Source organism: Serinus canaria, chromosome 1 (genome assembly GCF_022539315.1).
Source record: "Serinus canaria isolate serCan28SL12 chromosome 1, serCan2020, whole genome shotgun sequence".
Lineage (NCBI taxonomy): Eukaryota > Metazoa > Chordata > Aves > Passeriformes > Fringillidae > Serinus > Serinus canaria.
This window is the reverse complement of record NC_066313.1, coordinates 52763969-52781229: the sequence shown is the minus strand read 5'-3', so window position 1 is coordinate 52781229 and position 17261 is coordinate 52763969. Positions and strand designations below refer to the sequence as shown.

The 17261-nt window shown below is 40.6% G+C and overlaps 1 protein-coding gene across 2 annotated transcripts in view; it reads left to right on the top strand.

Annotated features, from left to right (window-relative positions):
* Window positions 1–6098: 6098 nt before the first annotated feature.
* The window catches only part of FNDC3A (fibronectin type III domain containing 3A), a 109391-nt gene continuing 98228 nt past the window's right edge, over window positions 6099–17261 (top strand). The window contains exon 1 of one of the 2 annotated variants that reach the window (XM_050970625.1): window positions 6099–6178. The gene's annotated coding sequence lies outside the window, so the exon portion shown is untranslated. Of the gene's footprint in view, window positions 6179–6205; window positions 6333–17261 lie in introns of those variants that run through there. The other variant, XM_009102935.4, reaches the window with a different exon arrangement.

The following is a 17261-nucleotide window of genomic DNA, read 5'->3' as shown; positions in this document are numbered from 1 at the left end:
TGAAGATTTTTCAATGGCTTCATTATTCTGAAGCTGGTGAAGTATACTTGATTTCCACTGTCATGGAGTTTTTAGGTGTGAACAGCATTTGTCTAAAGACACAGATTATGCTTTCACATCATCTGGGTGCTTCATTTTGAAGAAAAATACTTGAAATAAATATGAGAGGAACCTCCAAGCCACCATGAAGCAGTTAAGTTCTTCTGGAAAACCACACATAATGTTGGTGACATGCTAAATATTCAGACTTCTTGGGGAAAAACCAAACAAACAAAAAAAAAAAAAAAAACAAGCCAGGAAAATCTGAGTGAAGAGACTAATTAGCATTCCCTGAGCACATTGAACTCAGGCTGTTATCTTGCCAGACAAGGACTTGCAGTGCAAGATCTTTTATTGAACAAGCTTGAAATACACTCTTATCTGAAGAGGTTGATGAAAACTTTTCTCAACTTCTTTGTTTTCAAGCACAACATGAGTCTGGTATTTCAAAGGGCTGGGGAAAAAAAAGAGTCACAGCACAACCCCCAAATCCAGCATTTTAGGATGAGATAATGGAAATCTTGTGCTTTTTAGAACTCCTCAATATAGGAGCATAGCTGCTCAAATAGGACAGATAACTTCCTCCCTACTCAGCTAGGTCAAAAGTCCTAAGCACAATCAATCCCTCCTAAACTCTGCCAGATACAGCTCCAAAGTTCACCAAAAGAAAGAAATTCACATTTGACTCTCAGTGGTCCATCAGATGAAAGCTATTATTTATCCCAAAAGCAAATCTCCTGGAAAAATCTGAACTTGTGTAAGAAATTCCTGAATATTCAAGAAGGAAATAGGCCCTAAATAAATGTAGTCCAGTAACATATCCACTTGAATGCTGCACCTGAGTTTTCTAAGTCTTTGTTTCCATACAATGGAGCTTTTAATGTCTAACTTTTCACCACAGTTAGAAAAGGAAAGCTACAAATTTATTTCCAACCAACAGCAAGCAGAAGCACAAACTCAAAGTATGCTTCTGGTAAACAATTTGATTACAACCAGGGCTGACTGATTATTCAACTTTATTTATCACAAGCCAACTGTTAACTGGGAGATCACTACAGACAGTTCAGAAATACCTCTGTTCATAAAGCCAAAACAAACATCAGGGTTTACTAAAAGTAATGAGGACAATAAATATTGCTTTGTTGGTGCCCACAATCACTATTTTAAATATCACTTCAAGGCAAAAAATATTAAGAAAACATAGCTTTAATTCATGATGGGAAAATCACAGTTCAACTAAGTGGCTTATTTCAACAAATAAAGATTTGCAAGGTACAAAATGATCAGTTGCAAGAATGCCAAGGTCTACATAACCATGAGGCATTTTTCACTGTTTGAATTTTAGTTTTTTGACTCAAATTTGAAAAGTAATATTATAACAAGTAGGTTTACACCACATATTTTTTCCATTTTAATAAAGTAAGATAAATTAATTTGAATTCTAAATCATGTATTTCATCTTTGTGTGTATGTATTTTGCTTTTCCTGTTGGCAAACGTGCATACCAGAAAAACAAGTGCCACACAATTAGGTTGCTCTGTCATATGTGCTCCAGTGAATGCTTTTGAAATCTAAATCATTGTACTAAGATTAAAAAAAATTGACTCATTAATTTTTCTTAAAGAATTTGGTTTGGTTTAGCACTTGAACACCTTAAGTGCACAATTTCCAAACCTGTTCTTGTTTTTCAACACCAGTTCTAAGAGTAATCCCATTGAAATCAAGTTAATTTCTTCCAGAAAATGAAATTATCAGTAGGAGGGAAATGGCAGATTCCAGGTAACCTCTGAAGTTAAGAAACTGCAATTTCCCTCAAATTCCTGATTCTGTATTGGAGTTACTTCTGTAATGTGGAGCTGAATGGCTGAATTTTGATGCCTCTGATGGAATTAGTATTTTTCATCCATTTAATCCTCCCTTTCATTTTGGTATCATCATTTTAAAGTTTCAGCTGGCTCAATCCTGTCATAGAATTATTTAATTCACCATCCATGTCCTGAAAAGAAGGTAAAGAAGACAATTACTTGTGGATTTGTGTCCATCAGCTTTTTCAAAAAAGCATGACAAAATATAGCATACAAGATTTACTCTATAACAAGTGTCAAAAACCAGTTATAGACATGATAAACATCCTATTATATGCCATTCCTCAATGTGTTTTGAGTTCTACTAATTCACCAAATTGTGTAAAAAACACAGCTGATCACTTCAATTAAATCTGAGATTCCCTTTTCCCCACAAACAATTATTTTACCATTTAAGTGAATCATGCTTAGCATTAAACTGCTGTCAGCAAACCTTTATTTTGATGAAACATTCTGATATTAAAGTTGGATTTTTTACAGTTCAAAACCTTTCGTATAAATCAGAAACCAGTAAATAGTTCATACTGATTGGCAGCCTCTTTGAAAGCAATCTGGACAAATAAAAGAATGTCATGCAGCTCAGGTGAAGACACAGCATGCCCGATGACACAGAGGAATCGGTAACTCAATTTTGTGATAATAAAATTTTCTGCTTTTTTTTTGCCAACACATCAAAATTAAACCTCATTCACCTTGCTGTTTTCTACAGCAAGTTTACTTCCAGGGAGTTATAGTCATACATTAGTTACCTGTTTTAGAAAATAAGCACCTGCTGTATTTCTTTAATTGTTGTGTATTACACTGACGCTACTTGTCTGGTAGAAGACAGCAGTGCTTCTGAACTCACGGCTTTCCTAGCCCACAGGCCATCCAAACTCCTCTCCTCTGGCCTCTGAGATCAGGGTAAATGTTCCCACTAGGGTTTTCAGGGGAAGTTTAGATGACAAACCTGTTTGTAAAGACACTGTGAAGTCTGACTGCAGGTCTGCTGATCTACATTTGGCCACCACTGCCCTTACAGGCTCAGGAAGCTGTGACAGCAGCAGAACTGCCACTACTGAGAGAGCTCACCATTGTCCTTCCTTGCAGAGTTGCTACAGGTGATTATAAATTCAGCCCAAGTGTGAAAATGAGCTGTTCACTATGGAGGTGCATGCTGTGTGTGAGAAACTGGCTGAACTCTCCAACTTAAGCCACATTATTTTAATTTTAGAACTGGAGGTTTTCCCCATTTCACTATTGAATGCTTCATAGAATAACTTGGTTTTGAAGGGATCTTTAAACATCTAGTCCACTCCCCTGCAATGAGCAGGGACTTCTTCAACTAGATCAGGCTTATTAGAGCTCCATCCAACCTAGACTTAAATGTTTCCGGGGATGAGGTTCCTTGCAAGGATGGAGACAATTGGAAGATTGGATCAAGTGATGTAGGTCTTAAAACTATCATGAGTTGTTCAGTTCTGGTCCCAGCACCAGATTGCTACCTGTTTTGCTGGATAAATACAACTCAATGCAAGCCTGAAATAATGACTGTCGTAGCACCAATTCTTCTGTTGTCTGGAGAGAGTAACTTGGTTTGACTGAAAAAATGAGAGCCAGAGAAGGAGGGCATTATGATACACACAACTGTATGCTAAGAGGGTACTCTGCAATACATTTTTGTATTTGTCACCTCATCTCTCCTCTGGTGGTTTTAGCTACAATACAATACATCACTAGCACTTGGATGTGTATCTGGTACATTACTGTAAAGAAATTCTGTCTTGAATGAATCCTTCTGGGAAGCAGAGGAAAGCAAGAGTTTTGGTCAATCATCTAGAAGTACCTGAGAACCATATAGGCTACTTAGGTTTGTAAAGAATTCCAATCTAATTTAGTTTTGGTTTAGAAAAATCCATTTATTCACAAGAGCCTGAAGAGAGACAGATCCCTATACTGGTTCCCAATGCCCTGCACTCACTTTAAATATTATTCAGAATGATTTCTAGGTGACTTTAACCAGGTTTCCAGCACAAAATGGAATTTCATATACACTTATTTATACACCTGTGAGCTAAAAAGGAAGGAGAAGGTAAAGGACTATGCCATGCAGTGCAAACTTACACACCACCAGGACCAGTGTTTGGATGGGGAGAAGAACCCTAAACACTCTCATCTATCCCCTGACCCAGCTCTGTGTCTGCATCCATTCACCCTAAACCCTGCACAGATTTCTTGATTTTACCTGCAAGGGAAGTGTGGGGGAAGCAGCCCTGGGAAGCCAGGAGGAGGAATGAAGGACATTCCCTCCCAGGGCTCTCAGCAGTGGGGCACGTACAATCAGTGCTGCATCATCAGTTCAAATTGGACACTCTGACACAAAGCCAGGATCTGTGGCTGCCTACAGTGGTGCCCATGGCCACTGCTGCCACTGCTGTTCTTGGCCCCACTGCCACCACTGATTGGTGCATGACAAAAGGAACTGTGGAAACCCTTTGCTGTATTCCGCCACAACTGCAAGCCAGTTCTGGAAAGCCACACTGAAACTGGAATAAGGCAGGAAAATCAGTGATCTTCCAACAGCTGTAACTGGCAAAAATCTCCAGTTGATGCCCCTGAATGGTAGGACCCACTAATGCTGTGCAGTGGCCTTTGTTCAGCCCTGACTCATAGACAGAAGAATGCCACTGAATGAATCACCCGCAGCATTTTCCGCAGTATCTAACGAGGTAGCTCATCCAAATATTGATCAGTCCTGAGTCTCTCTAGTTTTTGAGATGTGAGATATCACAGTCTAGTATGCTATTCACCACTAAAATTCTGCATTTGGGAAAGGGAGGAACCAGGTGATGACCAAACATTGGTTGGTGCATCCTTTGTTGATAGGAGCTACCTTCTGCCTGCCGTGAAGCTATCAAAATTATATGAACACTGTTGAAATGCAAGAGAAATAGGAACTTAGCAAGTTAATAACAGAGAGCTTTAAGCAAATTCACAAAACCACTTTATAAAACATCTCATTCAGATTGGTCCACTGCTGCAGAAGGTCATTAAGCTAAACACTGTAGTAAAATAATTTTGATCCATAACAGCAGAAAGGACAAACATTAAGCAAAGGATAATCACAAATTAGCATTCAGGACACCAGCTGATCATTGCAGGTGTTGAGGGAAGATAGTTCCTCCCTGCACAAGTGCCTGGAAAAGCACATTTCTTCCCCTTTCCTCTCTGATGTTGGACACGACATGCTTGGGCAGCAGGCAGGGGACACCTCAGGTGCCCACAGTCCTGTCCTGTTCAGCCTCCACCCTTTGACTTTCACTGTGATAATGCCTGTATAGGAAACAGGCAACCCTTCCTACCCTTCACTCTGCCCAGCAAGAGCCCAGCCTGGGCAAACCCCATGGTTCGAGTTCCATATTACAGGAATTATTACTGCAGAAACCACATGAAACAATGGAGAAGAAGCCTTACAAGAAGCAGTGCAAGTGCACCAGTGAGGTGGCTTTGGTGCCCAGTATCTCCAGTAAACACACTTCTGCCATCCCAAGTGACTGCCATGACTGATGGAACCCAAAGTCATGGACTACATGAACTCAAAGGACATCTTATGGGCATTTTGCAAGGATGGTCCATTGACTAATAGAATGATATCTGCATATTGTATCAAACTATGGGAAGTACTATGGTGGATAGTGAAGTTGTATTGAATAGTGTGAGGTCTGGCCACGGTACAAATAGTATGAAATAAGGGGTGGAATATGTGCTGGGTGTGGCTGGGATACAGTTAAATTTCTAAACAGCGGCTGGTAGGGGGCTGTGTTTTGGGTTTGTGCTGAGCACAGGGCTGATAATGTAGAGACGTTTTTGTTATTTCTAAGCACGGCTTACACAAGAAAGCCCTGACCCCAGACGCCAGTAGAGGCCGAGGTCAAGGCCCCGGTCCGACAGACACCGACCCCACGGCGCCCCTGGCGCTCCCCGCCGACCACGCCCTCCCACAGACCACGCCCCCATGCACAACCCACGCCCACATGCAGTGTACCCGCCCCTCTCTGCGGGCGACGCCCCCGCCCACCCGCACGGGAGGGCTCTGCGCAGGCGCACTGCGCGCCAGAGCCAACTGCCCCCTCGCGGCCCCCCCAGCTCTCCCCAAAGATGGCGGCCGCGCGCCGCCGGGCGAGGCGGCGGACAGCGCTAAGGCGGTGGGGCGGGGGCGGCGGCGGGAGCGGGGGGCAGTGACAGCTGCGGGGAGGGCAGGAAGAGGCGACGGAGCGGCGGCGGCCGGAGGGCAGGTATCACGAGTGGGCGGGCAAAGGGGTGGGGGAAGCGCCGCCCCTACCCGAGCTGCGCCATCGGGAACTCCCCCTGGCGCTCCCCGCCTCGGCGCCGCTGCCCGCTGGCGGCGGAGCGCGGACCGTTAGCCGGGAGAGCCGCGGGGCCATGGCGGTGAGTAGGCGCTGATGGCGAACCGCCGCCTTCCCCTCCGCGGGGCGGTGAGAGGGGTGCGAGGGGACGGGGGCAGCGCCGCTGCCTGCCCCGGTGCCTGAGGAGCGGCGCTCCCCGCCGGGCAGGACCGGGAGCCGGCGCCTCCGACGGAGCCCCGCGAAAGAAACTTTGTGTCTCCCTCCCCTCCGCGGCTCGGAGGTGCCTCTGCCGGCCGGGGCGCGGGGATCCGCCCGCTGTCAGCGCCGGGCTGCGGCGCGGCGGCCGCGGGAGGAGGCGGTGGTTGAGCCGGAGAAAGAAGCCGATGCGGAGCGCGACCAGAACAGCTGAGCCGGCTGTGACAGGCGGGGAGGAGACGGCAGTGGTGGTGCTCGACACCCCTTTCTCGTTGTTGTTGTTGTTATTGTTGTTGTTCCTCTCCGCCTAAGCCGTAAAGGTTCCCTCATAACGCCCAGCTAAAGGGATTGAGCGTCTCTATGTAGATAATACAGTCTTCCCGAAAACACGGTAATAATAATCTTGCCGACTCCTAGCAGAGGCGTTATTCTTTCAGACAGATTTGCTTCCGATTCCCCCCTCCCTGAATATCGCCCAAGCTAAACAGAAACTTTTCGTTGCTTCCAGGCAACTTAGAAAGTGAAACCAACCAAAAGCAAAAACGAAACTTTTCAGCTGATTTTTATTGTGCGAAGTAAAGAAATTAAGCAGCAGAAACAAGAGAAAATGTCTTTGGTGGGAGAAAATGTTATAAATGGCACCTCAAGACGTGTTAGTCATTTGTTTAACCCTGTCAAAGGCATTTTATTAGCCACCTTGTATGTCAAGTGTTATTCTAGAACATTTCGCGTTACGAAGTAATTTCTGTGAAATGTTCTTTGTTTTTAGAATTTCAGTCTGCATTTGATCAAATACATACCTGATTAGAAATGCCTTAAATTTTCAAGGAGACTTAAAATCTCTAAATTTTTTGCTGCTGAATACTTGGCAGCTTCTGTCTTAGAAGCTGTAGGAGCCAGTCCTGCTAAGCTTTCTGCTTTTAAGAAGCTATTTTGTTGTTATGGCAATGGGAAACTTTCTGCTTTATACAGCGTAGAAATTTAACTGATGTGAATCTGCATCCGTAGATGTGTTTATTTTCTGTGTTGTGAAATAGTGTGAGTCACAGCAAGTCAGTGGTCCTTAAAATTCAGAGAGGATGATCAGTTACATTTTTTTCTGCCTCTTTTTGGTTTTTAAGGAAATTACCTCAAATAATTATGAAATTTAATCACATGATGAATGGGGAAGTAGCAAGCTGTCAGGTAGGGAGAAAGCTGTACACACATGTAAAAGTCAGAAGTAGCTGAGTATCTCCAACGCTCAATGTTGACAAATTGGATAGAGTTCTTGACAGCCAGTGTTTCTACTAAGCATGAGGGAGCAAGAGGGGTGCTGGTCAAGTTTGGGAACCTGGCATGTACATGTACGTGTGTAGACTCACTCTGTGTACACAAGTTATCTTGTCACACATATATAGAATCTGGGAGTTGTTTGTGCAAACTACATTAATTCAAAATCATTCACCAGAATGACTTTCTGGTGACTTTGGAGGTGGAAGTTGATGTGCTGTATGACTTCCATGGGGGCACTGGGCACTGATTTTTAGCAGATGAAGCCCTGGTTAAGAGAGACAGAGATCCTTGTCCTCAAAAAGGCCAGGACTCAGTGATCTGTTGCTTAGCTCACTTGGTCAGGGGTTGAGCAATCGGATTTGGGTAGAGTCACAGGCTGACTACTGTAGATGATAATATTAAAACAGAATTAGGTGAGTGTCTCAGGTTTTTCTCAGGGCAAATGGAGCACTTCTGAGGCCTTTTGCTGTATGACAAGCTCTGGGTGTATGAGTTTCAAGAGGGTCAGGTCATTACACCCAGTACTAGTTACCCAACTTCAGTCCATTAATGGCATTTCTACCTTTTTCAAGTTGAAGTTTCTACTAGGTTGTGAACTTAAAACTCAAAAGCTTTAAATTTTTTATAGGCAGTGAAGTAATGGAACTGCAAAAACTTGGATAATGATTTGGACTAGTAACTCATTTGCTTTGGGCTGTTAGTCCTGTGCATCTTGGGATGCTTTTCTTTGTTGACCTTTGCCTCGTGGCCATTTAATTTGACTTGAATTTGGACCTCCTTCGGCTATCTCAGTGTTATGCTGATTATTAATTTTGCTGAAGATCTCAAAGAGATCCTTTAGAATGGTTATTGCAGCTTTGACTGCTTAATTGAACATTTTTCTGCAGTGTTCTTAGGGCTTGAGAAAAACTCTTAAAACCTGACTTCACGAGGGGTTCAAATTTTCATCCTTGTCAGTACTTTCTCCTAGATGGTTTTAACATCTAAATGCTTTTAGACAATGCCACAATTTCCCTTGCTGGCAGGTCACTTCTGCAATAGTGTATGCTGTTGTACATGTATTGGTCTCTAGAAATACTGAATGCTGGGAAGGTGTGTGCTGCTGTTCTGATTGTCTTTTGACGACTCTGTCAGTGGCAAATCCTGTAACCCAACCTCATCCCCCTTTTTGGGGGGGTTGAACTAGCAAACATTCAGTCTTGTTCATTCCCAGACAGATACCAGAAAAGACAGTTTTTGTGAGGATGCAGGCCTACTTCCTAGACGGTGTTGTTTGCACCATTGCTGCTCCTTGTCAGTGCCTTCTGGAACCTCATGAATTCTTATCTTCTAGCAACTTTGTATCTTTTTTTCACCTCCACTGTCTAATTATTGTGGGATTTCTAGTTCAATCCCTGCTAAAATGTCTACAGATAGTGTCATGTTCCATCAATGCATTTCTGTTATCCAGGATATGAATTGGATTCTCTCTGTTACAGGTGTCAATAACACTTCTATATTTTATCATTGATTTCTTTAAGACTGTTGGCTTGGGGAAATTCCCGGACAATTTGTAGTAAAATTCAACTTCACAATTTAGAGTGCATGAGTTGAATTGAGAGCTGATGTTTCTCCTGTAGGACCAGATCTCAGTAAAAATGGATTTGACTTGGACTGTCAAGTTTTTAGTTTAACTAAAAGATACTGTCTGTATCTCAGGAAAGCAATAATAGTTTGGAATGAGTACACTGCTTTTTCTGTTCAGCAAACATGAACAATGTTTATTTTGCTCATGGGGCCAATGTTTCCCGAGCTACAGAAATGACTGGTTTTTTGCTTGTTCTTTGCCATATACAGTAAACTTTGAGCTTTCTTAATGCTGGTGTTCGCTTGATGTCAATAGAAAAACACTATCAGCCTTTTTCTTAATCTTCTCTATTCATGGAGTTTAATGGTTGTGTTTATGTCCAGTAGTATTTTGGACTGTCATCCTCAGGTCTGTATTTTGTAGAGCTGATGAGGTAGCAGGATGTTTAGGAAATGTTTGTAACACTTAATACTACTACATGTTACTTGTAGGTTGTCATTTTTAATAGTTCCAATAATTTGCTTTTGGTTTCAGATGGAAGAAATATTTTCGAAGTCATTTTGTTTACCCCCCCCAGAAATCTGGTCCTATTCCAGCTGCTGACACACTCTTGAGCCTGTAACCACTGAAAATCTGCAGACTTCTTGCTAACCTGTCCTAGATGACTTTAATGAAATGTAAATTAAAATAGCATTTGCTATGCTCTTTTGTCAATAGTAAAATAGAATTTTTAGTTGTTCCTTTCATGATGGACTCTTGATGTATTCACTTGTTAGGTTATGCACTTTTTCTTGGTTGTATTGATAATCTGTTTTGGTTACAACATGTGCTGCAGAAACTGTTGTTCTTCACTTTGGTGGCACAGTTGTGTAGAGCACTGTGTTATTACTCTTTTTGGATGTATTGTTTTAGAAATCTTTTGTATTCAGAATTGCAGTAGCTCAAGAATGAAATATCCTTATATTTTTTAAATACTTTATTAAAACTTCAGCACCATGCTCATTCGTGATGTCTTCACAGCACATTTCAAACTGAGTTAGACTGGACCTGCTTAGCCCTCTTTTGTTCATGGCTCCAAGTAAATTTTTACTGTTTATGTCTAGGCAAGCACATTTGTTGCCCTCAGTCTCATCAGACCTCCCAATATATCTACCAGTGTTCTTAATAGAATTTATATTTTTGTGTCCCTTTAAGTTTTTACTTTTTCAGGATATGTGGAGCTTCTGCTCTGTTCTGCAGTCAGAACATCACTTAGGCTAACACTGGTATCTTCTCTTTTGGTTTAGTACCTCAGGCATCAAACACCACCTCAACACCAGTCCACAGAAGTTAATCAGGAGCACTGAATATGCCTATGGTGTCCCTCCCCACCCAGTTTTGCTGCCAGAGTAGTTCCAAAGCATTTAGGACACATGAGAAGATACACTGCAAAATTCTGCATTTGTAGACAATGAAAAATATTGTACCTTACTATATATTGAATGACTTGGGGCATAGCAAGTTGTCTAAATTATCTAAAAGTTTGCAATCCCAGTTTGACCAGTAGAAGTAATTTTTATTAGCCATTAATAAGAAGAACCCAGCACTTTCTAAGATGTAATAAATGTCTTCAACAAGGTCCAAAAGGATTTGTACTGTGACAGGTATGGATAGGTAGTAACTTTATTCTGTAACTGGGAGAGAAAAGGAATATTCAGGGCATGAATGTTCTGCACAACAGTTCTTTTTGAATCTGCTTTGAGTTTTTTGTACCTTGCTTGAATTTAAATCTGTGAAACTCAGTTCTTATTTGCTTTTGATTTTGAAAAAGTTGAAGCAAAAAAGAACTTAGCAAGCCTTGAGCTTGGCAATGAGAGAGAGCTGTGACTATAACTATGCAATAATATTTCAAAATACATATTGATAGACTGTTAGGAGACTTTCTACAGTAAGAATAAATGTGATGAAACACAAGAGTTACCATGCCTCTGCAAATCCTGTAGAGTCTATTAAAAATGTAAATTGGGAGGATGACACTGTAAGACAAGTATTTACCCATTTAGTCTAGTATGAAAGTGGATTGAAGGTATTGAAATGAAGTACCAAGTTAGGACTAAAAGAAGTCCTAACTTGGTCCTAAAAGAAGTGTGGAAGTGAGCAGTGACTGTTGGAAATGATTAATCATAGATGCAGCTGAAATGTATTTCATTTTAATTTGTTCAGGCTTGCTAATAACTTGACTGCCCCCATTTAAGAATATGAGTTTATCTATTCAGTCCACTCAGTGGTGGCATTTCAATGGTGAGGAAAAGTTACCATAAATAAAGTAATAGATCTTAAAAGTACCCCAGTGCATTTAAGTATGTACATCATGGCAATACAGCTCAAAACAAATCAGTTTCTGACTTTGTGACTGTATTGCTGGTAACAAATTGACACCTATTAAGCGTTTCAACTTCATATGTAAAAGAGGAAGCTCAGAGCAGCTTTGTCCTCTTGACTTGATTGGGCAATCGAACTAGTTGGTCCCATGGTGTTTTGATTAACTAAAACTTTTCTAGGAGGATGGTGTGGAACTTGGGAGAAGAGGTTGCTAATATCACGTGAGAAACCTGCTCTTGTTTTGCTGGTCTTCCCCTTCAGTAATTGCAGATACTTCTCTGTTGGAGAACTCTTGAATGAGTAGCACATTCAGACTTGAAGAGTTGCATTCAGTTGAGATCCTGATTGACTGTTGTGCCTTTTTTTTTTTTTTTTTCCTATGGGGTACAAGCACTTCCTCTCTGTCTATTCTTAAATTTCACATTCACTTGTGTATTTGCACATTTTTTTGTGTAAAGTCAGTCAGGAAGCTTCTGTGTTAAAACTGACCAATTCTTATATGATTAATTTTAAGCTGTGTCTGTCCTGCAGTTTAACTCACTTTTGTTGACTAGTTGCTTGCAGTGGTGCAAGTGGGATCTGCTAGAATGATTTAGCAGAACTGACGTAGAGGAGTTTAAATTCTTGATAACAGAATGCCCTTCAAATGTGATTGTTAGGTCTCAAAAGACCTTTTTTTGGTGAATTTTTGCTCTTGGGAAGTAGTTTTCATATGTCTGCCTTGATTTATCACGTTCTGTTATTGTCCTGTTCCTTATGGAAGCAGAGATCTACAGCTTTTCCAAAATAATCAGTGGAGAGAAGTTTTAAAGTCTCTTAGACGTGTAGCCTCATTGATCCTACGTCACCTTACATTTGGATAGCAGTTTTCATTTTTCAGAATGAACAGGAAAAAGCTGTTTCATAAGAGTTCTTTAAAAGCTGCTCATTCTGCTTGAGTCATGCACTCTTTGTAGCTCCAATACCAGCGCTGTCTCTGCAAAAAATTTATCTCACTGACCAGTTGCAGGTCTTATTATTTTATTAATAAAAATATATCCATGTTTTCAGTTTGCCTTCAAGGTATCATACAAAAAATTATTTTGGAAGTTTCTCGTTGCTACGCACAGCCTCTGAGAAAAGGGAGCCAATGACAAATGAGGAAGTAGCTTGATTCTTGGCATTGAATTTGCTTGTTTTCTCAAAAACTAAGCATGTTATTAAACAGAAATGAAGGCAAAAGTAACAGTTAAGTGGAAAAGGCCAAGTTGGTTTTGAAGCCATGTGATTTTCAGAAAACAAACTGAAGGAAATCCAGTCCTGGCAGAAGCTTAGAAGAATGTAATTTTCCTGGTATAAAACTAGGAGGGTTTAAGGAAATTCTTGAGACTTACAAGAGTGTAAAACAAAACATAGTTTAGATCAGTGTGGCATAAATAAAGTGGAATTGCAATGCCGATTTTTTGCAAGTGGTGTAAAAAATATGGTATGCAGTTCATTCTCCTAATTTCTTTTTGGGGATAATTCCCATGAGTATCTAAAATGGGGGATGTTCTCCAAGACAAAGGAGGTCGCAGTATGTCACCCTGTGTGTGTCAGTGCATTGGATTTATGTGCCTGCTAAAGACTAGGTATGGGTTTGCACCTGGCTGCTGACAGTTTGCTCTTTGATTGTAAAATGCACACTATCAAAGTAGTTCCAAGTAAAATTAACAGATAATTCCAATTTGTGTTAGGTTTGCATTACCGCTTACTAAAAGCTTAGACTTCTTTGAAGGAACAGGCAAATAAGTGGGAAGTACTGAATTCTTCATAGGCAACAGCTTCAAGTTACATGTACTTCATCCAGATAAGGATTGTGGATGTTTTATACATAACATAATAATAACAACAACAGACCAGAATTAAAACCAGAATGTGGTGTTTTGAAGTAGTTTCCGTTGCACTGGTCTTGCTGTGTATAATGAAGCGTTCAGCACTTGTGCTGGGCAAGCTGAGCTAGTCAGTGTCCATGAACATATTGTGCTTTTACGGATGGCTGGTTTATAACTGTCTAGTTTTCCTCTATGTAGTCTTCACCTTCAAAAGTTTAGTTTCCTACACCAGCTACTATTAAAAACTTAGCCTCTTTGGCTCAGATTCAAAAACTGCTGGCTTATGAATACAAATGCATTAAACTTGAACAGCTGGGGTATTTCCAATTATCTTCTATGCATTCTTATATAGGTTATAGTACCCATGGCATGAATGCATGAACTGCATTTGAAACTGTTACTAAATCATTGCAGTTTATACTCTGGAGTATGAAGGTAACTTGACATAAGTATTCATTTACTATAGCCCACTAAAAACCTTCAATGCTAAGGTTTGTTGTTGAGGGGCTTGACCGTTCTTGCTCTGAGTACATCAGGGGGTGGCTCTTGGGCGTGAGTCAGATCTGGTAACTGGCTGTTGACATATACTTGCACTTGCTCAGCATCCAGTGCTTCCTTCTAAAGAGTACTGCATTAATTTTACACCTTTCAGCGCTCATCTTCTGGTGGTAAGATATGATCGTAATGTATGAACAGAGTTGTGGATCGTGTTTTTCAGTCTTTGAGAATTACCTTGAACAAGCATCTGTGACAACATTTGAAGTATTTCCATGTTGATGGTAAATGTTGTAGATTCTTTTTTTTTTTTGATAGGAGCTTCCAGTGCTTATTAAAACCTTTAGCATATATTCACTCTTAAGTGACTGTCAGACTTTGACTTTGTTGATTTACTTCATGAAACAATACTATTTTTATAATTTTCCTGTATTGCCTATCTGCAGTTTTAGTATTATGACCAGCACTGAAGCCATTTCACTTTCACTATACTTAAAAGGAAGTTGACAAATTAGTGAAAGAAAAATGTTCCCCACAACACCCTTCTTCTAACAAAAAATAACCCTCCTCTGTTCCGTTGGAAACTATTTTATCAAGTGTCCCAGGAAAACATTTTTGAAACAGGAAAAATACTTTATCAGGAACAAAGCGTATATTTTAAATAAATTGCATATTAATTGAAATATTTTGTTCAGAACTTTTAAAGTTGTTGTACTGTAATTGCCACATCTGAAACTCTTTGACTGGAAAATGTGGTAAATGTACAGGGAGGGAGAGAAATTAAAATCCTTCTGCTCAGTTCTGATTCTTAAAAACAAATACAAAACTCTTCAGCATGCTTCATAACTTTAATAGCTCATCTACAACCTTATGGATCTCTGGGTAATTATATTCTAATACGTTTCTACACCAGCTGCATCACTATCTGAGCTTTTTCCAGTAGTGCATTAACTGATATTACTAACATCTGTTGTATATTCTTTGTTCTTTCCTCTTCACCCTCGGGCTGCATTGGAATATTCTAGAATTTTCCTCTTTTTAGCCTATTTGTACATCTTGGGCACTTCTGTTTGTCCACTTTTGTCTCATAAGTTCTGAACTGGATGGCCGATTTGACTAATTGGAAGGAATTGGCTTTTTTGCTTCAGCCATTTGAAAGATGTTTGTTTTTCAAGTGCATCTGCTGTCTCCATGTTGGAGAAGGCATGCATTTAATGCATTAGGATTGGGCGATGGTTTTAAGGTTCTTAAGGTTCTGTAAATTCATTCCTTGGTCTTTGGCAAAATGTAAGTGTTGTCTCCTATTCAGAGAAGCTTTTATTTCTTACTGGAAGTTGTCTGGACTGGAGGATGGGCCCCACCTGTGGTTCCTGGGGAAGTGTAGCTGCGTGAAGACCCAGGTGAAGAAGGAATGCACACCTGCTCTACTGTGTGAACCCACTGGGAAAGCACACCTTACAGTGGCCGGGAATTGGCAGCTGTAATATGATACTACTTGAAGCATGTATGAAACTTCAGTACTGACAAAGAAATCGTGGAAAAGCCCTGAGTTTGTTACTTCTGTAAGAGCAACATGCTGTTTGGAAACATTTAGTATTGATTTCATTAAGCCAGTTTCTTACACTGCACTCTTTTGTGTTAGGTGCTTTTGCCTTGTCCCTGCTTAAACTTCTGTACTTGTCTTGTGTAGCATTCACAGCTCTTCTGAGCAGCTCCCTGGAATAATAAAGGTTTGTGTCTGTTGTTCACTAGATTTGACAGAATTAGGATGTGAAAGAGTATTAAGTTGCTGTAAGCATTGTGATGATATGTAGGTAGGTAGAGAAGCCATACTCTGTAAATCATAAAAACTGAGGAAAAAAACAGCAATGCAAGTTGCTCCTTCACTAGGCACCAGTGATACCACTGTGGAGAGTGGCCTTATAAGTCCTCTAGTTGTGAATAAATCGATTAATTATATTTTGTATCAAACTCAAGAACCAGAAGAATCTCTAGGAAAGGAATGGTCCGTATGTTTTTCTTGTACACGGCACTGTTACTAGCTATAACTACGTTTATCATAGTAGTGCCTATATCCCAACTGAACTGGAAAGCTTGTTTGTGTAGGGTGTCCATGTCAAAGTGTAACTTTTTAATTCGTAACTTTCCTCTAATGCATCCTTCCTCTTTTAGGAGACAGACCAGATTATAAAGCAGTTCTATTATGGACAGAGTTATGTGTATATCTTCCAAAGTTTGAGCCTTAGGTGTCCAAGTTTGAGTTTTGATTAGCATTGTCATTGTTGGTTTGAAATTTGAATTGTGGATCTGATAGCTTTTAAGAGCTTGGAGTAAAGTTGTGGTCCTCTCTCTGGGTTCTAACCTACTGTGAATCCTTCAACTTTGGCATTATGTGTTGCATTTTGTTTGACTAATATTCTGGAACTTATAGGAGAATTCTGCTTGACAGGGTCTTTGGAGATTGCCTTTTTCAGCCCTTTGTTAGGACCTTACATGGTCAGGTTTTGATTTTCTACAGCACTGGTCTCCAAATTTTTTAGTCATGCACCCTGTAAGTAACGAATGTATTAAGCATGCACCTCCAATATATGTAATCTTTTAAATTATATGCTACTTTATTGATATATTTATACTATAAAGCATATAGAAAAAAAAAGATAAGATAGAGATGAAAACCAGTGTTTAAAAGGGACGTTTTTTCAGTGACAAAAAATATTTTCTTCTCATATGCCAAGAGTTTGTCTTGTGCTGAGGTGTCTTGTGCTGGTGATTAAGAATTTTGCAGCCTCTCAGGGCAAGGTATGCCAGTGCTACACCATTCTCATTGCCAAGATACCTTTTTTTTTTTATCTTTATGGACAGACAGAATTTCCAATGGTGCAGTGTATGCCCATCACAGAATCATAGAATATGCTGAGTTGGAAGGGACCTGTCATGATCATAGAGTCTAACTCCTGGCACTGCCCAGGACTCCTCAGGAGTCACGTCTTGTATCTGAGAGCATTGTCCAAACACTTGTGCTTTTGCAGCACACCTCCTGGAAGAGTGTGATTTAAGGCTCTTAACCAGCAACCTTCAGGCAGTGGTATCCAGCTAGCAGGTGACCCCTGGCTACTCTAGCACTCTTAGCTTCTCCCTGTCTTTCCCTGTTCCTAAGCCCAGGAACAGTCTTTGTGGCATCTCTCTTATACTGAGAAGAGGAGGAGGAGGAGGAGGTGGCTGAGAAGAGAAAACCGAACAGATGGTTTTCCAGATTCCATCCTAT